Raw genomic sequence first — 21,953 nt, forward strand, 5'->3', positions numbered from 1 at the left:
TACATGATGGCTTCACCAACAAGATTTCTTTCCAACACCATGACCAGAAGATTATTCTTAAACCTCTATCCCCTAGAGAAGTGTGTGATGACCAAATCAAAATGAGAGAAAAGAGAGAATAAGAGAAAGAAAAGAGTGAGACACCAAAGAGAAATAGGAAAAAGAAGAGAGATACACGTGAAGGAAAGAGTGATACACATGAGAGAAAATTTAATTATTTAGCAAAGGCGAGTGAAGTGAGGAAAGTGTTACTTGCTCGTGGGTCGCTCTATCTACTGTATTGCAAAGACAATAAAGTTTTTGCTGATAATTCTAATGAGTTAACTAATTCTGCTTCTCCTAGTGTTGAACTCTTATTGTAGGAATTTAAAGATGTCTTTCTCAAGGAGATTCCTCATGGACTCCACCTTCAAGAGGCATAGAACATCAAATTGACCTCCTTCCAGGAGCTTTGTTGCCTAACATGATAGCTTACAAAAGTAATCCCCAAGAAACTCAGCATAAGGATGCACAGGCTAAAGTTGAGTATGTGAAAAGATTGCATGAGCAAGTCAAGGCTCAAATTGCAAAGAAGAATGAAAGTTATGCCAAGCAAGCCAACAAGAACAGCAAGCAAGTGGTACTTGAACCAGGTGATTGAGTTTGGGTACACATGAGGAAAGAGAGATTCCCTAAAAGGAAGTCCAAACTTCAACCTAGAGGAGATGGACCTTTCCAAGTACTAGATAGAATCAATGACAATGCTTACAAGATCAATATTCCAGGTGAGTATGGAGTAAGTTCTTCATTTAATGTTGCTGACATGACTCCATTTGTTGCATGTGATGATTCTGAACATTTGAGAGCAAATTTTTTCCAAGAAGAAGGGAATGATGAAAATCCAAAAACTGCCCAAATACAGGGACCTGTGATCAGGAGTAGGACCAAACAGTCCATGGATACCCTCCAACAAATGGTAGCAGACATACTTAACAAGACCCAAGTGGAGAAGGATGAAGGCCCAGAGGCAAAGACACTAAGAATATTAATTGTTGCTGAAGGCTAATGCCAAATATGTTCTATTTTTTATTTATAATTTTTTTCGTTGTAATTTTGGTCCAAACTGTTTAGAAGGTCCATGTCTATTTCTATCTTTTTGTTCAGATACACTATATGTATTGTTTTCATTTTCAATAGAGGGACTTTTGCATTTGATAAAAATTTTGTGAAAATTTCTCTCTGGGTTCCTTGTTGAACCAATCTCAGACTTATCAAGGTAATCCTTGTAGCGTCTACCCTGACTTATCTTCCTTCTCCGGAAGTGGCGTCATCCAAAACTCTATAGCCTGTATCAAGTGATCCGCTCCTAGTAAGGATCACATCAAAGAGGAATGGTGACCTTAGACTAGACAATAGTTTTTCAAATATGTTTCACAAGGTTTGCTTGAAGTTGGTGATGACGTCTCAGATTATGAACTTTCATTCTCCTAAACAAGTATGATTTAAGGGTTAGATGAAGACTAATATGTATGTTAGCTATTGGCACATCATTAGTGGCATGGGATGTTCATAATGTAATCAAAATTATCATTATATGTATGTCGTCCATCTTCTACAATCATCTTATGTAATATGATGCACATATATATTGTATGTTTGATTTGTTTATGTTCCAAGCACACTTATGGCCACATATTCATATTTAAGGAAATTTTGATTTGGATTCATTGAATGAAAAATCAAAGTACAATGTTGAGAATTTTTTGAGAATCAAATGATAAGAAGTTTTGGTTGCATAAAAGAGAATTGAATTAGACTCGATTTATATTCCAAAAAATATATCAGTTACTATTCAGTCATTGAAATAGTATTTTGCAACACAAATATATATGTTACACACGTTAAAATAATATTTTATAGTTTTTTCTTTAGTTTTATAAGGGAAAGCATTAATGGTTGCCTGGTGCACAACCTTTACAGCATTCATATTGTATCAACTCACAATAGTTGTTTCCAATGGGATCCGTGTGTACACATTACTCATTATATTTTATTAATAACTTTTTTTTATTAATTTATAATTATATTATTTATAAATTAAGAAAAAATTTAGTGCATTATTATTATGTTAATCTTTTTTGCAAGTGTTAAAAATTTTTAAAATTAAAAATCAAATGCAAATATAAACATAATTAAATTATTTTATTTAAAATGATGAAAGTAGTTAACTTCGCATAAATAACAAATAATAAAACCATTAAAATAATAAAGATTACATAATTAAAAGAAGAATTAATTTTTTTTATTATTACGTCCAAAACATTCTCAAATAAGTTCCATAAGGTCCACTTGAAGTTGGTGATGACACTTTAGATGATGAACTTCCTTCTCGTATCATTAGTGAAATTATCATTATATGTGTTTTATTCATCTTCTAGAATCATGTTGTGCAATATGATGCACCCATATATTTATATGATTTATTTGTCCATGTTCCAAGCATGCCCAAGGCCATGTATTCATATTTACGGAAATTTTGGTTTAGATCCATTGAATGAAAACAAATCAAAGTGAAAGTTGAGATTTTTTTAGCATGAAATGAATTAAATTTTAGAGGTTTTGGTTGTATAAAAAAATGTATTACACTTTATTTATATTGCAGAAAATATATATGTTACTAACAACACATATTTCAACTGTTGAAATATACATGTTTCTATTTAGTCGCTGAAATAATATTTCCAATACAAATATATTTGTTACACACATTAAAATAAGTTTTTTTTCTTTAGTTTTATAAGAGATAACAACTTTGTCGTGAGAAGCAACGATTGTCTCACATGCAACATTGAGAGCTTCCACATTGCACTAACTTACAATAATTGCTTACAATGGGACTCACATGTGCATACCACTCTTTTTACTTTTCCCAATACAAGCATCTCTAAGCAATAAATCTCTACAATGAAACAACTCTCTTTTGACACTTAATTTCTAGAAATATTGTCCATATTGTTTTAATCTATCCTTGTACTCCACATTGGGAGGTCATGAGTGTATATTCTTGAGTTGGTTGAGAAAAGAGGATTAAAAGTCCAAGTTTGAGGATTGGAGTTGAGTTTAAAAGGACACCTTAAAAGTAGATGACCAAGATGCATTGATGTAACATCACAAATAACCTCATATTTGTATTTGCCAACAGAAAATGAAACCAAAACTTGCTTAGTCACCCTTACGTCTCAATATGTATTCAATTTAGCCACTAAAGTTTATATGGATTAGGATGCTTCCTGATTGCAAGTTCACTTTCTCAACCAACAAAGTGCTAACAACTTTGGTACAACTCCCACTATCAATAATAATGTTGCATAACTTGTAATTTATGTGACACCTAGTATTAAAAATATGCCCATGTTACTCCACATCCCCATCATCTTTAGGATTCTCATTCTTGCTTGATAATTCATAGCCAAAGATGGCCTATGGCATAAAGCAAATAACCACAAAAAAACTTCAAAATATCAACAACGTTCTCCATGAGGACATATTTTGGCTTCAGGAAATCAAGAATATACATGTAAACAATCAACTGCTTATTTTTTATATCCTCTAATGAAGCATTTGTGTTCCTAAAGCAATTGAAACCACTTACTCCTTGACATCAGGGTTAGTTGGATACTATCAAAGATTCATAAAAGGTTTCTCAGAGATAATTGCACCATTGATGCAACTTACCTACAAGAACCAACCTTTTGCATGGACTTTTAGATTGTAAGCAAAGTTTTCAGAAGTTAAAATAGAGATTGACTACCGAAAAGCATTGATCTTATCATTTATTAGTAATGGTGGCACTACTGCACAAAGCGTTTTCTACCGTTAAAAGACACATTCAACGTTGGTTATTAACTATTGTCATAGACAACATTGTAGAAAGTCTTCACTTTTCACGATGGTTCCATAAAAATCGTCTTAGAAAAAGATATCTTTCTAAGACAGTTCTTAGCTAAAAACCGTATTAGAATGATACCTTTCTAAGATAGTTCTTAGTTGAAAACCGTCTTAGAAAGGTAAATTTTCTAAGACGCTTTTTCAGAGAATTGTCTTAGAATGTATTTTTTTAAAAAAATTAAAATATATTGAGGATTCTAAGACGATTTTCTAAAATATAGATATTCTAAGACGATTCTCTCATATTTTGCGAATTCTAAGATGATTTTTCAGAAAACAGTCTTAGAATGTGTTTTTTTAAAATATAAAAAAATTTATGACACCTTAAAAAATTGATTTCATTATTACAAAGTAACACTTATGTTTTTTTAACCCTTTATATATACAAATAATATAATGTACAGTCTTCCATAAAATTATTATTATTATTCCCATAACAAAATATTCATACACTTAAATAATTCTAAATGTTAGAGTAATAGCAAAAATATTATACCTTATTTTTTGGTTTTTTTCCCGTGGTTGGAATAGTAATCTAAAGTAAAAGAGATTATAGAATCTAAATGGGACCATGATAGCAATTAGATACCATAAAATTTATTATATATAGTATTAGATAATGGTAAAACTCTTAACTTATCATGTCCTAAGACATTTATGATAGTATTAGAAAAAGGTATTAGATTATATATACATTAGTATCTTTGGCTTGTAATATTAGTCTTGTATACTAGCATGCTAGAATTTTTCCTCTACTATAACTTATCAACATGCATAATAATTACAATTATTAGTAAGCTCGACATATATGATAGAAATTCCTTAATATGAAAAAAAAAAACAAAAAAAGTGAAAGAACTAATTAGCAGTTAGAGCTTGGCAACACCTTAAAAAAGCCATGATGGCAATCTAGATGCCACTTTAAGGCATATATACGATACCTGGTTTCATAAAATTCTTCAATATCACATTGAAGAGGAAGTGGAAAAGAACTCAGAAAACAATTTAAAATCACATTGAAGAGGAATTACGAAAGAACTTACACATTTTTCACATCTTCAAGTTTCATAGGGCCAAAAGCACCCAGTCAAGTTTTTTTTTGTTTGAAACATATGAATCCAAAACAGGCTCTATAATATCCAGAATTTTCTTTGCAATACAAATTAACACACACAATATTGTTTATTCAAGAAACTTATCATGCAAGTTAAAACCAAAACAACAACAAACTCTAATCAACAGAGCCTTGAAATATATGAATCCAAAACAAACCATATATAACCATAATCTTCTTTTCACTAAAAGTAATAAACTAAAAATAATAAACACAATGTAGCTTATTCAAGAAAGCTTATGCTACAAGCTAAAACCAAAACAGCTACATGGCTAGTTAAGTCCACCAATCCTACTCGAGTAGACATTCCTTACTTCTAAATTGATGCTTTGATCTATCATTGTCACTCTTGTGCTTTCCAGAGCCTTTAGGAGAATATTTTTTTCTGAACCATGAGGGGCCTTGACTGGGAGATGGACCATCCTCATCCTCATCTTATTTTCAATTCTGAAGACAAGGAAGAAAAAGGAACACACACAATTTTTAGATGCAACATCTTACAACCAACAAAATCAGGCAACAAAGCACACATGAGAAGCATATGGACCTATGTCCAAAAGAGTTCATATTAGAGACAAACTACAAAAATCAATTATACTAGGGACTTCTCAATATCACAGTATTGGAGAGGAGCAGATCAATGAAAACTTTATCTGAATTAACAACACTAGAAAGCCGTATGAATTCCACTACAAACAAAGTGAACAAAGATTGAACAAATCTATCACAGAGCAATAAGAACATTAGACAGTAAAAGGAGATAAAAGGTTATAGTCTAGATTCTACCAATGCACAAAAATGGCATAATTTAGTATGCCATAAATTTTACTCACTATGGAAAAATAGTCATTGCAAAATTATAATATAAAACAAAGAACAAAACTTTGATGTGGTTCTTTAGGTGTTTTTAGTATTATTTTTCCATTCATAATTAAATTCACCTCAGAAACCAGTGTTGACTTTAAATGTGGACCTTACTAGCAAAGTTTACAAGATGACACTCTAATTAGAGAACACCACCTAAAACCATCTTTTCCTAAGTTTTGTCATAAAAATAAAACATTGATAAAAATATTAGGAAGGTAATGTGTGGTGAGAAAATTAAGTTCTGGCATTCTATCTGGCTTGGTTTTGTGAGCCTTAAACCATCTTTTCCTAGATTGTTTATGGTTTCTATGGATATAGATGCCTTTATAGATGAAATCGGGGAATGGAAAAATGATAGTTGGTGTTATAATTTGAGGTGAAGAACTTTGTTCAAGTGGGAATAGGAATTAGAAATGGAACTAATCAATTTGATTAATGTTGTCCAACTGAATAATAAAGAGAATGACAGCTGGATCTGGAAGCTAGATTATAGTCATGTTTTATCTGTTAAATTAGAGCTGTATAGTTATATAATCTGAGTTGTGCCCTATTCCATACCCAACTTTTAGGATCAAGGAGTCATGAAGAAGGTCGTTTAAAACTATTTCTTTAAGTTATACATTTGCTTTCTTTCGGGGTGGTGGTGCACATGTTACTGGCAATAATAGTAATCTAATGATGAACTTGTGTGTTTATGGAATGATGTGTGGACCCTACTCATGGGTTCTTTCTATTGTATACAATTCTTTTTATATAATTATCTGCAAATTACTTTATGTCACATGTACTAGTAACTAAATCAGTAATTAAGAAAAAAACAGTATTTTGATGAACAATTAATGTTATGAATTAAGTGCCTTCATGACTTCCACAAAGGAAGGGAATCCACTAATGATCATGAAAGTAATGAATCCATTTATGAATGCAACAAGTGAATCTCGATCCTGAAATAATCAAAAGCAACTTCACAATTAAAGGACAGTAGCAAAATTCAAAGCCAATGCAATTTTATTTTGTATGAGTCATATCAGATCATACTCTTCTATACTTTTCCTCTCTTACCTTAATTGAGTCATAACTTGCGCTCAAATCATAGAAAATAGTGGCTAAAGTTATGGCCAATGCAATATATATGACAACGCGTAACCAATAATAGCCTAGATCATGATACATGTTAATGAACGATCTTTTGGAAAGAACTAAGCATTGATTAAGGAAGCCAACATTCCCTCTCTTTATATCCAATGAACTGATGTCCTGAAACCAATTAATGTTAATATTAACTTAGGTATTTTCAATTTGAGAATCTAATAGTAAGTCGTGAAGGTTCTTAGATAGTACAACTACTTCATTTTGAACTTCTTGGTTCCTTTCAGATGATTTGTACAAGTTCACAAGGATATGGATTACTTCTTCTGTAGGTATGTTTTTAGTTCCTGCTAAACCCATTTCAATATCTTGATGAAATGAAAAGGAATTTTAATCAAATTTTTGTTGACTACAATTATGTATAGATATGTTGGCAAGTAAGGAAAAAAATATGTAAGCACTCTCTAATGTTGTTCAAGTTGAAAAATAATAGTTATAGACCTCATCAAAAGTGAAGAATATTTGCGACTTGTGAGCATAAAAGGAGAAAATACATAGTTTAGGACCAAACCTGTATATTAACAATGAAGAGGGAAGGTAAACTCTCATTTTCTTTGACAAGTGGAAGTTCAAGATGCTTAGCTATGTGACTTATCTTCTTAGGACAAGCAAATAAATCAACACCTATTGGTATGTAAGGGCAGGATTCTGGAGCAGGGCACTTCTGCTTATCTCTGAATAAATTATTATCACATATAATAACTGAGATAGCATAAATATGCAAAGGCAGAATATATGATTCTAGAAGTGTGTAAAGAGAGAGTTAAAGTTAAAACAAAAGAATGTACCAAAAATAATTAAATTTCATAAATATACAAAACTAGGCTTTAGCAAACAAACCTCACAAATCTCTGCCCCATTGCATTCATGATTAAGCTACTTCCGTATGCAGTGAGAATATTTATGCTTTATAGAAAAAACACTTTACTTGTACCATAGAAGATTCAAGCCTGCAAAATCCAACTTCAAATTAAAAACTTGTACTTCAAAAACTTTAAATTACACATGTAACTGGGAAAAAAAGGTGAAATAGTTATTTATGAATTTCTTTTATTTTGTCATCAAGCTCCCATTTTTAGAATTCTAGACTCAGAATGACTCCCCAAGATTCAGTACTTTCTACTAGGCTACACAATCTTTGATTTCTTTAATTTTCTATAAGTTACAGATTCAAAATTATAACACTAATAAGAACCATCAACAACTCAAATATTTATTTAAATCCATCAAGTCAATTAAGTGATTTTTCTAACAAAAAAGTCAAATACATAACTCCCCAATCAACCACAACCAGAATCAAATGAATTTGGGAAAAACCACATGTTATTATATATATATATATATATATATATATATATATATATATATATATATATATATATATATATATAGAGAGAGAGAGAGAGAGAGAGAGAGAGAGAGAGAACACGGGTTGAGTTGAACCATAGGAACCAAGTGAAACAATTGACTAGTATTAAATTAAACAAAAAATACAATGCAATAATGAATTATAGGAATATTGGATCAATGAACAAGTAACAAAAGGCTAATTAATATGAAATAGATGAATAACAACATGTGGAACATAGACATATAAAGATAGCAAAACTTGCTCAATATAAAAAAACATCTAACTTCAAAGTTTTCTCATCTTTGGAACTATTGATAAACGTTTTCCAACACTTTCTCTTGATGTAATACCATTCGAAGGCGGGGGACCATGAATCTGAGTTGATGGTTTCATTCGATCCAACCATCACAATATAAAGTTCCTATAATTCTGTCCCACTTCTATGTCTCTATCTTGAATGTTTCGATGCACATTGATAGCTACATCTAACACAACACGGGTCCATCTGTGAAGCACCATAGAAGAACACAAGTCACCAAAAATTGTACATTCCAAAAAAAAAATCCAAGTTAGAATCTACACTTAGTGATCGACATTATCATTCACGCTATGCACTAAACCTAAACACTAATAACAATTAATTGATTATCAATGTTGGATCTGAAGGTCACAATGCATTTGTGACTAGCTAGAAACATAATTATTTTAATTTAAAAGTATCATAATGAAAACATCTATTGGCGAGGAATTGGAAACATTGGAATCGAGAGAAACACATAATTTGAAGCCTGATTTTTCCATCATTGTGAACACAATTAAGACAATATTATTATTACTTGTAATGGATAATAACAACATTGGGAATCGAAGAGTGAATTAAGAGAGGAACATACCAGTGAAGAAATTGGTAGAGCTTAAGGTACTTAGGACTAACGGTCCTGTGTTGAATCCTGAGAGCGAGCCTGTAAGTTCGCTTCAAACCCAACAAATACGTAATTCTAAGCATTATCTCCCACAACACCATTGAACCTTCTTCTTTCTATAACTTTTTCGCTCTCTCTATAACTGCAGAATGTGAGCCTCAAAGCAGACCCCTAAACCTCGTAATCACACTCCTCTTGAATCAAAATCACCAATTGACCTCTCTTTAAAGCTTGCTCCGTCAACTTTATGTGAAGAAACACATCCTTCATATCAAACTCTTGCAAGAATACAGTCTACGATTCAGTCTCTATCATCAGTGGCGGTGGCAGCATTATCGGTGAGCGTCATGCGAGAGGAAGACGCGTTGGGACCTTCTGCATCTAGAAGGTTATGGAAGCAATAAACTGTGGAAAGAAGTAGTAGTAGTAGAAGATGATTGTTGGAGTGGAATGAGGGACACTTGACCTAGCTAAAGCTGCAAGTGTCTAGTGGTGTTGGTAGAATATAAAATGCAACCTTCATCTTTCTACTCTTATTGGCTTTGGCAACCATTCTAAGATGGTTTTTGGAATAACAATCATTCTAAGACAATCATGTAAAACGTCTTGGAATAACAATCATTCTAAGATGGTTTTCATGAAACCGTCGTAGAACAGTAATTTCCAAGATGGTTTTTTGAAAACTGTCTTTGTTGAACCATCTTATATATATAAAACTGTCACCACGTGACATTCCAAGATGGTTCCGCATAACCGTCTTAGAATGTGCATCGTAGAAAATAATTTTTTTAGTAGTGTGGTCAAAACTACCGTTATATATGTGTCATTCATCTTCCACAACAATGTTATGCAATATGATGCACACAAATATTATATGTTTGATTATGTCCATGTTCCAGCACACACATGACCTCATATTCATATTTGTGGAAATTTTAGTTTGGATTCATTAAATGAAAACAAATCAAAGTAGAAAATAAGAATTTTTTTAGAATCAAATGAGACAAATTTTAGGTTTTGGTTGTGTAGAAAAGCTTATTTATAATGCAAAAAATATATCGATTACTAACAATAAAAACACTACTAAAAAAGTGTTTTTTACAACACCGTATCTACAACGGTTGGTTGGTAACCGCTTTAGAAAATGGTTCGGTGGCAATTTTGTAATTATTATGGACAAAATGACAATTTACGACACACATTCTAAGACGGTTATTGAAAACCGCCTTAAAATGTTTTGTTTAATGAAATTTATGTCGGTTTGTATTAAATAACCGTCATAAATCAAAACTAAAAAAAGCACAAAGCGCGTCTGAACCCTTCTCACGCTCTCCTTTCGCATTTGCCACGCCCACTACCTGTTCACTCAAACCCTAGCCTATTCACTTCCTTTGCACCTTGACCAACCGGACTCGAACCCTAGCCTACCCTCTTCACTTCTTTTGCACCTTGACAGGCACGTTGTTCTTTTAAGCTTGTTTTAACGGCTCAAAGTTCCCGGCCAACTTGTTTTCTGCTTCTTTCACGAGTCGAAGTTGGCGACTCGAAGACTTTTGCCGAACTCTGGTTAGTGAGGGTTGTAGTTAGTTTTAAACATGTATAGAAACCCAATCCTTTTGCCATGGCAAGCATCATCTGATTTGTTTCGTTGTTGAATTCTTCCAGATCAATCGTGTCATTGAAGTCGTCGAGCGCCTCTATGCCGCCATGACGGCTCCTCCGCAATGCCGAAACTGTGACGAGGGCGGGCACTGCCTCAACGACTACAAAATCAAGAAACAGAGCAGCCATAGCCCCAACCCTGTACGACAACCACACCAATGCCACTACACCACCACTACTTCCCCGGCGCGCCGCAATCTCTTAAAAATGACAATGGCAAAGACGACAAAGACGAGGATTAACTGTCTGAACCCTAAAGTTAATTTCATTGATACTATGTTTTGCATGTATGCATTTTGAGTGACACATAATTTGAGTTTGAAGTGCAGAAAAATGGTTCTATAGCTACTGCTGTTTTGGTGCTTACTAGTTATTACTTATTACTCATTTTAAGATATGTTCATGCTTGTAATCTTGTTTCAAATTTATTTTTCATATGTATGCCTTGATGTAGATTTCATGCTTGTAATCTTGTTTCAACATTATTTTTCTAAACTCTCTTTACTATTGGCTGAAATTTGTGTCATGATTCATGGATATCTGTTGTTGATATTGTCTATAGTCATCTGCTGAAAAAGTCAAAGCCAAGATGAAGCTTCAGCTTTCTGAAACTGGTAAGGCAATAGATCTTCAGGGCAAAACTTGTTCATACCACATATATGGAACTTGTTCATAACTAATTAGGAAACTTAATTCTGTTTGTTTCTAAGGATCCTTAAATGGATCACCCAGGAAGAACCCAAGCGAACTTAGAAGACAACACCGAAAGCATAGTTCGTCTTGTAATCCTTAACACCTCTAGTAAGTTGAATAAATTACTTTTTCTGGTTTAGTTATATGATGTTTTGTTACTAATATAAAAGTTAAGTGCAACAACCACCATTGAGGATGATTAATGTGTAAATTTGCTATACTTGTGTCTAGTAACAATATTGTAGCTAGGCAAGCACTGAACAGTTTGTTTCATTATATTATTATCATATGGTAGATTTGGTCAGCATTGAGACCTCAGGAATTGCTTCTCTTGAGGAACTGCATAAGAGTTTGGTCTCAAGTGGGAGGCAGGTAAGGGGTACCTAATTTGCCTTGAGCTTTTACACTATAATTTGCGGATTTCATGTCTGCACTTTGTTAAATCCTATAATTTTCCTTGAGCTTTTACACTGTTTTTATTTTAAACTTACTAAATTGATTTATTAAATTGAACCATAGTATAAAAAACTTACTAAATTGATTTATTAAATTGAACCATAGTATAATTGCTGGTTAGAGTTGGCAAAATGCAGGTAAGGGCTCACACTAATTGGGTGTAATTGACCAGAACCATAGACAAATTCTGTCTCTTTTCAATAGTCTCTATCATCATCATTGTTCTCGTGCATGAGTCTCTAGCATTTGTTGTACTGCATGTGCATTGACACAATCCTATAAAGGGTTGAATCTTCATTGACAGAAATAAGGGTATTAAAAATTGTAAACTACGTTTGAATTATTTGATGTGATATGATGCACATATATGGTCATAAATTTTGACCAGATTCTGAAACAAAAAAGGGCCTTTTCCGGTGGTAAGAATTCCAATACATGAACTAACAGCTTTTTTTGTTTCCCTAATGCTATCACATATATGTGCATCATATTACATCAAATTTCCAACAGCAGTATTACTGATATTGGAATTACCTATTTAAGAGGTATTTTTCCAGTGTTTATCATCCATTACAAGTCTCTTAAGATGACTATAACTTCTGCTGCTATTTTATGCACATGATTATGACATGAGCATATCTCTAGTTGCCAATGTCCATTCCCAAATGAAAATATTATTCTCTTACTTTTATCAAAATAGAGGTTTAGTATATGTAATAAGTTCATAACATAGTTTGCTTTATGTATTATGTTGTTCTGTTTTCTGTAGTATACATTACTTGGGTATTCCTTTCTGTTTTACAAGTTTGAAGAAGCTTACCACATTAAATGTTGAAGGATGCAATATTACTACTGCATGTTTAGAGTTTATTCATGGTAAAATAAATTTTGATTTTATTCTTTGAAGTGTCATTTCATTTTAATTATTCTTAATTTAGACAACAATTTTGTTTGTTATGGAAGTCATTTTATAATACATAAGCTTTTTGTCATTTTTATTTGGAAAATTAAGGATTTGAATAGTCCAACATTCAATCAAATGGTGTGAAAGTGGCAAAGACTATGTTTGAACTTAGAAACTCCTATTTGCTTATTATTCCAATGTCTAAAATTTTCCTAATTAGTTCTTTAATTAATTAATTAATATATATATATATATATATATATATATATATATATATATATATATATATATTGTACATCCTTAGCTTCCCTGACATGCTTAAATCTAAATAGATGTGGTCTCTCTAACAATGCATTTGAGAAAATTTCTGGTAACTCTTGATTTATAATGACCAAACTTGAGGACTTATGGTTTCATGTTCTTACTTGAAGTACTAATTTTATGCCTATGAGTATTCTATATGGCTAGAGGAAATGAAGACTTTTACCTACTTGGTGGTCGTTCATTTAAGATATATGAAGTATTAAAATTAAATAATTTTTCGCATAAAACATCATTAAGTAACTATTTTAATGGGTTTTTTATGGTCACATAATGAAATATAAAATAGGATAATATTATATCTAGAAAAAGCCCAGTAACACGTTCAAATAACTACCTTCTTTTTTTCTTTTTAGCAGTTAAACTCTAAAATGTGGCTGGGATAAGTGAATGCAGGATAGGTGCCACCAAGATAATGAGATGAGCTTACATTGTTTTCCCTTGTGCATATAGTTGAAAACTTGAAATAATTTACAATCTTGTGAATTATGGCAGTTGCTTTCACTAGACTTGGATAATATTATTAGTACAGGCACAGTGAGCTTATCAGACAAGCAAAAACTAATCGATGATTGTCTCAAAAAATCATATGAAATTTCCCTTGGGAATGCTGAATTTGGTTATTGCCTGGTATGTTTGATTGTCCTTCAAATACCAACATTGTTAATACCACTATTAGATCTAATCCAGGTAACCCTTTTTATTTTTATTTTTTTTTGAAGAAAAATATAAACTCAACACAAATGTTAAATACGAAGCTATATATATTCAAGAAGAAAATGACAAAAGTAAAATATAAAAATGATGGTTTTAAATTATCATCACGACATCATTAAATGTTCAAAGAGAGAAATTTACTAACTATAATGATCTTACCTAAATAAATAGAGTAATATTCTCTCTCCTTAAAATACATTTCATCTCTTACAAAAAAAAAAAAAAACCTCGCTCTTATTTTTTTTTTGGCCATTAGTTATCTTGTTTCTCTATGTTATCCCCATATCCGACAAATATTGTTCATCTTCTCCCTCTTCAATTCCTTTTCTTGGATTGTCTTGGCCAACCTCTTTGTATGTATCTATATATATATATATATATCATGTTTAAATCCATTGATATTTACGCATGCATGTTAGTTGTTATTCTTTGTTGTTATCATGTTATGATCTCCATTTAGAATCTATTTGGATAAGCTTATTTTTAAAAGTTAAAATTAGCTTCTATGAGAAAAAATTAAGAAGAAAAAATGAAATGTATAAGTTTAAAGTAACTTGTGCTAATTTGTAAAAAAATTCTCATATAACTTTTCTAATAATAAGAAAGTTTTTACAAATTAGTTTATCCATAAATTAATTTTAACTTCTGAAAAATCTTATTATTTTAATTTTTTTAAAAGTATTTTTAGATATACTTACCATGATGGATAATATATCACCAATATTGTGCAATAATGTTTTAATGTATTTAGCAGGGCGTAAGAGGGATGTTAGTTTCCTCACCAATCTTCCAGGTGCATCCAAAAAGCTAAAAGTTTTCAATGTTGATCTCAGCAACCCTGAGAGTTTCCGTGAAGCAATCGAAGGATGCATTGGGGTGCTCCACACTACTACTCCAATTGATTTAGAAGTGAACGAGCCAGAGGAAATAATGACCAAAAGAACCATTGATGGAGCATTAGGCATTCTAAAAGCATGCTAAATTCAAAGACAGTGAAGAGGGTTGTTTACACTTCTAGTGCTTCTGCTGTTTATTTGTAGAGTAAAGAAGAGGAAGTGATAGATGAGATTTATTGGAGTGATGAAAATCTTCTTAGAGATTTGAAGCCATTTGCTTGGTCATATTCAATTTCTAAGACATTGGCAGAGAAGGCAATTCTTGAATTTGGAGAACATCATGGGTTGGATGTTGTGACTCTAATACCTACTTTTGTTCTTGGACCCTTCATTTGTCCTAAGCTTCCTGGCTCAGTTTATACTTCACTGGCTTTCTTATTTGGTAAGTGCTGCAACTTTTAATTTCTAGGACCCTCTATTTGACCATTCTTTCTTGATCAATTATGATTAGTAATATGTTGAAATTTGAACATGTTGATCGATTACGGCAGTGTCATTTTCTGTTTATATTTTGAGAAATTTTTGTTAGTTTGGAATCACCATATCCATACTCTCTCGACCAATTTTTATATGGTATGTAGCTATTGATAAACAAAAATATGATATGTAGCTAAGTTTTTAAATTTATGAGGAAAAACATTATAAAATTTGGTTGCATGTCATTTTAAAGATTGACCGAGACAATAAATACATGATAATTTCAGATCATATAATTATTTCTCTCCCCTCCTAAACAAGAAAAAAAATATTGTACAATCTGAAACTACTGCATGCTCATAATCTTAATTCTTAACCAATTTTTACATGAAATGAGATCATAAACTTATAATAATCCTAAACCATGAAATGATTTCTCTCCCTCCCCAAGCACATAGAAAGTAACCACACAATAAAAGTCAATGGTTAAGTAACGTCAACAAAACACTTTCTCTATTGAAAGTCAGCACACAAGGTGAAGGTCAAACATGTTGTGTCTTGTCATTATCATGACTTTATCTTATGTGGATTTTACAATAAATACCAACATATTCAGTTTTGTAATAAAGTTCCTTGTAAAGATTCTTAATGAAAACAAATGGATTGTGCAGGTGAGAAGAATCCATTTGGTGCCTCTCGTATCCATATGGTGCATGTTGATGATGTGGCACGAGCACATATATTCCTGTTTTAGCATCCTAATCCAAAAAGGAGATATAATTGCTCATCATTCATTGCAACTGTCGAAGAAATAGCAGAACTTCTTTTTGCCAAATACCCAAAATTTCAAATACCAACACTAGAGTGAGTATTATGTTTTACTTCACCATGATAATTCTTTTTTTTTCAGTAGGAGTGATAGTTCTTTGTTTTTACACTTAAAATGTAGCTGGGATAAGTGAATGCAGGATAGGTGCCACCAAGATAATGAGATGAGCTTACATTGTTTTCCCTTGTGCATATAGTTCAAAACTCGAAATAATTGACAATCTTGTGAATCATGGCAGTTGCTTTCACTATACTTGGATAATATTATTAGTACAGGCACGGTGAGCTTATCGGATAAGCAAAAACTAATCAATGATTGTCTCAAAAAATCATATGAAATTGCCCTTGGGAATGCTGAATTTGGTTATTGCTTGGTATGTTTGATTGTTATTCTCTATATTTCCTCTCCTCCTTCCTTTTATGCCTTGCTTTTGCAGTCAAATTTCTTGAAACCATCAATCTGTAATTTTGGTTACACATGTATCCACTAATTTCTAATACATATGTTGAGTCTTTGTTGTGTTTTGTGAAACCTTATCTTGGTTAGAAGGAGAGAACAAATGAAAATCTTGTTGTTTTCAACTATTTGTATTTGTAGGTTGTCAATGCGGATACTGCTCTTTCAGAGTTGAGAAGTAAATTGGGACACTTCCTTTGGAGGTTAGAATTTTTGCACTTCCCTTATGTCTTTCAATTTCTTGTGAGTTTGCACGAGAACTTGTATCATGTTCAACATTCAAAGAGTTGATATAGTCTCTAGAATCTAATCAAATGTGAATAATTGTGACTTTGCATTTTGTGAACTATACTATATGTGACTGCATGGTCTGGATTGGTTTAATGTCGTTTGGTGCTAACAATTCTCCTAGCTTTATTCAGTAGTTTGAAATTATTCTTTTTTAGGATAATGCATTTCTACATTCAATACTATTTAATTCTATTGGCCTCTTTTTTCCTCGCTTGTGCATCTAGCAAATGCTTATTCTACTTCTAATTTGTAGATTCGGGGGACAATTGGCGATTTCATAATGGGTGTGTTTGTTGTCTTCAAAGGTACACAATTAACATGCTTCGAAACTGGTGTATTATCTTTTATATATATAATAATGTACTTGCTTTCATTTTTGTGAATGTGTGCTTTTGTATATGGTTTGGTTCAGGTGAAACTATGTCTTAGAATTATGGAAAATCAAATTATATTTGTATTGTTATTGTCATTCATGAACAAAAAGAAAAAAAAATTAATAATTCTACATCGGTTATTAGGACAACCGATGTAGGATTGGTGGATATTCTACATCGGTTATTACAAAAACCGATGTAGAATGTTTTACCATGAGGTAACATTCTACAACGTTCCATGGTCACAAACGATGTAGAATGCTAGACATTTTACATCGTTTATTAGGAAAACTGATGTAGAAATCTGGCATTTTAAGACGGGTTTAACGGCCAACCCATCTTAGAATGGATACAATTCTACATCGGTTCAACATCAGAACCGATGTAAAATGGTCAGAATTATAAGACGGGTATGGCTCGAGACCCGTCTTTGAACCGCGTCATTCTAAGACGGTTAGGCAACTGATGTAGAAAGACGTGAGTGTTTCAACGATGTTGGCTACAATAACGCGTGATAACCGATGCAAAATGATGCTTTTAACCGATGTAAAAAGGTGATTTTCTAGTAGTGAAATTTCAGCCATTGAAAAATATCCGTTACTACTCAGTTGTTGAAATAATATTTTGCAACACAAATATATCCATTACACACATTAAAATAATATTTTGCAACTTTTTTCTTTAGTTTTATAAGGGAAAGCAATGTTACTTTGAGAAGCAACGGTTCGCTCGTGCACAAAGTCTATTAACCTGCAACATCGAGAGTTGCTACTGAAGCATGTTGCTTTCACCTCACAATTGTTTCTTTGGCATACTGATACAATTGCTCTTATTGACTCGTAACATCGAAAGTTGCTACTAAAGCATGTTGCTTCTGCCTCACAATTTCTCCTCAAGCATACCAATGTAGTTGCTCTAATGTAGATGATCGTACACTTGTTAGAGCAACTATTTAATACGAGTCCTTACTTTCATCAACAAGTTCCACATTATATTTCAGATATTATCTATTTTGAAATGATATCAGTTCATTTCTATGAGAAAATCAATAATAGGATATAAAATATTCTATGTTTCAACTTAAATATATTTTTTTCCTTGATTGAATTATTGTTTTGATTCCTAATAATTTTTTTTAACTTTTTAGTCCCTAATAATTCTTTTTCTTTTGTTTTCGTCCCTTAAGCCATTATCTGAATCACTTTTCAAAGTTATATTTAAAGAAAATTAGGGGGAAAAATAAAATAAAAATTTATTACGGACCATAAAGTTAAACAAAAAATTATTGGAGATTAAAATAAAAATTTGATCATTTATTAGAGAACAAAAAATTATTTGAGTTTTTTTTAGCTAATACAAAATGAAAGGAGCATTGTTAGGTATATAAACTAAATTTTATAAAATGGGGACAGATTGTTACAACATATCCGATAAAAAGGAAAAACTAAAAGTTTTATATATTAAAAATTCGAATATTTATTTAAACGAAAGTATCTGCAATAATCATTATTTAACAAGAGTATTTTTAAATGTTTATATTTAACAAGAGTGTTTTTAAGAGTTTTTCTTAATTTTATTTTATCGATTTTAATCTATCATTTTTAACATTTTTAGTCTTAAATTGAATATAATTTTTTTAAAGGAATAATAAATCATTTAAAATAACATTATATGGCAATATAAATTATTTATCATGAATAAAAATATAAATTATATGTTCAAACATATTTCTTCATCACAAATTTTAATTATAATATAATTTATATATTAATAAGTTGTGTATTATAATTACAAATTGGCTTTATATTTTAAAATAGTATATCGTAATTGGCTTTATATTTTAAAATAATATAGTAATAACTAAATTTTAAAATAATATTTTGAATATTTTTATAACCTGCATAATATATTGGTTATTTTAATAATCGGAAGAAATTTTTGTATTTTGTCATATATATTAATCATTTATTTTGTGACTAATTTTAACAATGATTAAATGATAGAAACGAAGAGCTAGATTTAATTTAATAGAAGAATTAGTAGAGCTTTTGTCATTTTTATAGAAACTCAAATCACAAATATTATTATATTGAAATACACTAAATAATTACCTATAATATTAATAAATACTAATAGATTTTAACTTATAAAATATTTATTATAAAATATTTTTTAAATAATAAAGTCACAATACTGAAAATATTTATACTGGCACATGTATCATAATTAAACTATCTCAATTTTGATAAACCATATTCCATATTATTAATTTGTCTAAATTAATAACTTAATTTAGTTTATATATTATTACTGAAAAAACGTTCATACTTTTATCCACAATTAATCAAAATTAAAAATACTTGCATAATTGAAGTTGCTGCCACACTCAGATTTTTATTCTGTTAAATATATGCTTGGTTATAATTAGTAAGTATTAAAACAAATTATTATGTACCACAAAATACAAACAAATGCACATTTAAATGACATTTTAGAAACGAAAATTAGTCTGACTTTTTAATTTATTTGAAGAAAATAAAAAATAATATAATTTGTATATACTTTAAAAAAGTAAAATAACACATGCATTGTGATGTCAGGATAAATTTTTTTATATTATTATTATTTTTTGTATTAAGTCAAAGATTATGAGTGCCTTTCAATTTTATATAAAAAATGAGTTTCAATTTTTTTATTAAGTTAAAGATTATGAGTGTCGTTCACTTTAAAAAAATTTTACACATGATAAAATTTAAATACGAATTTTTCCACTAATATATAAGAAATTTATTTATTTTTATAATAATTATTTTAAAAATTATATAAAAAAATGATTTATATTTAAATGGCCGTATAAAAAAATTTACATGCTTATTAAACTTATTTAAAAATTACTCTTAGAATTGAATTCTTACATATATTCATATTAAAAAATAATTAAATATGTAGAGATAGAATCAACCTATGTAAGTTGTAGCTTTGAGGCCATCGTCACATTGGACCAAAGCGCAATACAATATTGTTCATCCTTGAAAAAGTCCCTCATTCCTATAGATTTATTCATATTGATTTGATGTGAGGGTATGAGGCACATGATCATGCCAATTGAACCTCTTTTTTAAATCGACATTTGGTTAAAATTTTAAGAAAAGTTCATTTAAGACTCTTAATTTTATTTGATACCTATTTTTTTGGTCTTAAATAAAGATGACGTGTGTATTTCAACTTTCACATATGCACATAATTCCCAAATGTTAACGTCTAGTCTAAATTTAATTTTGACAATTTTTTTAAAAAACATTTCCACAATTGTACTTGTACACCCCCACGTGAAAGGGATTGTAATTACCAATCTCACCAATGTGTCTCACATCCTGTCCCTCCAATCAAAACATCCCATCTCATTAAAAAATTACACTTAGGTTCATCCCTAATTTCACACTTCCCACAATAAATCATGTTCACAGTTCGCCCCTCTTTCTTCCTCTGCCAATGCATGTTAGGAGTGTGAAAAAAATTGGTTTTTTTTTCGAAGTAATTTAAGAAAAAATAAATACATTATTTTACAAAACTAATTCGATTAATTAAATTATTTCTATAAAATCATTTCAATTAATCAAATTAATTTTTATTTAAATATTTTTTTATTCTAAAAACATAGTTTAAAAATTAGTTCAAAAATCAGTTTGAAACTGATTCCACTGTTAAAATCAATTTAAACTTAGTTTAGTTTATTTTTTTAAAATTAATTCAGTTTTACATAAGTTTTTAAATCAATTTAATTATTTCAATATAAAATTGAATCGATAAAAACAGTTTAAAATCTGATCCATTTTTTACTAACTAATTTTTACACATTTCTAATGCACTGCTGCTCCTTCCACCCAAACAACCATGCCTCACACGTTGCACAATTTTGGATACCACCATGTGGGTGCTCACCAAAACCTCATGCGTTGCTGCAACTATACATACACCCACTTCATGCACCACCTCCGATTGCGTCAAGATTAAACCCGTTTCAAGCTCGTCTGATTTCAAATGGCGCCTCCATCTTCGAATGCGGATTGATAGAATCGAAGGGATCAAGAAGCTTTTTTTTTCTTTTTGGAGATGCAGTGCTTGCGCTTCTTGCAGTTGTGATTAGTTGGATCCAATTCGTCTTCAACAAAGAGACTTTAATTGAGAAACTCGAATGAGAGTTTTCTACCACTATTTCAGAGCACCAATGCCAAATATAACAAAATTCTAGAATTGATGGAGAACTCTGAGAGTGCATTTGGATAGAGAATTTTAATTTTTTAGAGAATTTGAATTTCTATAATTTAGAATTTGAATGTTTTTTATGAAAAATTTAAAATTTTGGAATTTTAAAACAGAATTTTAAACAACTAAAAATTTGGAATTTCAATTTCCTTCTAAAAAAATGAGAAATTGAAATTATCTTCTTATAGTCTTCTTCAATAAACACCGTCGTCTGAGCTCCTAAAATATCGATCAGAGTGTGAGTATACAGGAACACGTAGCACACCAACCATATCTTTTCTTTTTTTATTCATTTTTTTTTCATCCTCATAATTTTAATTTTTTTTATCTAAACACAAAA

General features: G+C 30.8%; 1 pseudogene; it reads left to right on the forward strand.

Annotated features, from left to right (window-relative positions):
- The first annotated feature begins 13,999 nt into the window (after positions 1–13,999).
- On the forward strand, positions 14,000–17,402 carry LOC100790106 (vestitone reductase-like; annotated as a pseudogene).
- Positions 17,403–21,953: the final 4,551 nt, after the last annotated feature.

Source organism: Glycine max, chromosome 14 (genome assembly GCF_000004515.6).
Source record: "Glycine max cultivar Williams 82 chromosome 14, Glycine_max_v4.0, whole genome shotgun sequence".
Lineage (NCBI taxonomy): Eukaryota > Viridiplantae > Streptophyta > Magnoliopsida > Fabales > Fabaceae > Glycine > Glycine max.